Genomic DNA, 244 nt, shown 5'->3' with positions numbered 1-244 from the left:
TCTGCTCGGTGCCGTGGCAGGGCTCCCCGTGGACTGTCTGCACTGCATGCAGTGCCGGGCTCTGCTCGGTGCTGTGGCAGGGCTCCCTGTGGACTCCCTGCAGGGTAATCAGGGCTGAGCTCCCCTCTGCTCCATGGCAGGGCTCCCCGTGGACTCTCTGCAGCACAATCAGTTCCAGGCTCTGGGCCGCGGGTCCCTCAGTGCCGTAGCAGGGCTCTGCATGAATTCTCTGCAGTGCAAACAC

The 244-nt window shown here is 64.8% G+C and overlaps 1 protein-coding gene across 1 annotated transcript in view; it reads right to left on the bottom strand.

The window, feature by feature from the left end:
* Positions 1–238, bottom strand: part of LOC112107690 (zinc finger protein 2-like) — a 1,017-nt gene extending 779 nt beyond the window's left edge. The window contains exon 1 of the mRNA XM_029912590.1: positions 1–238. The gene's annotated coding sequence lies outside the window, so the exon portion shown is untranslated.
* Between the last annotated feature and the right edge of the window lie 6 nt (positions 239–244).

Source organism: Terrapene carolina, unplaced genomic scaffold (genome assembly GCF_002925995.2).
Source record: "Terrapene carolina triunguis isolate 2854851 unplaced genomic scaffold, T_m_triunguis-2.0 Scaffold233, whole genome shotgun sequence".
In the NCBI taxonomy this organism is placed as follows: domain Eukaryota; kingdom Metazoa; phylum Chordata; order Testudines; family Emydidae; genus Terrapene; species Terrapene triunguis.
Note: the sequence above shows the minus strand (reverse complement) of the source record. Positions and strands in the feature narration are given on the sequence as shown.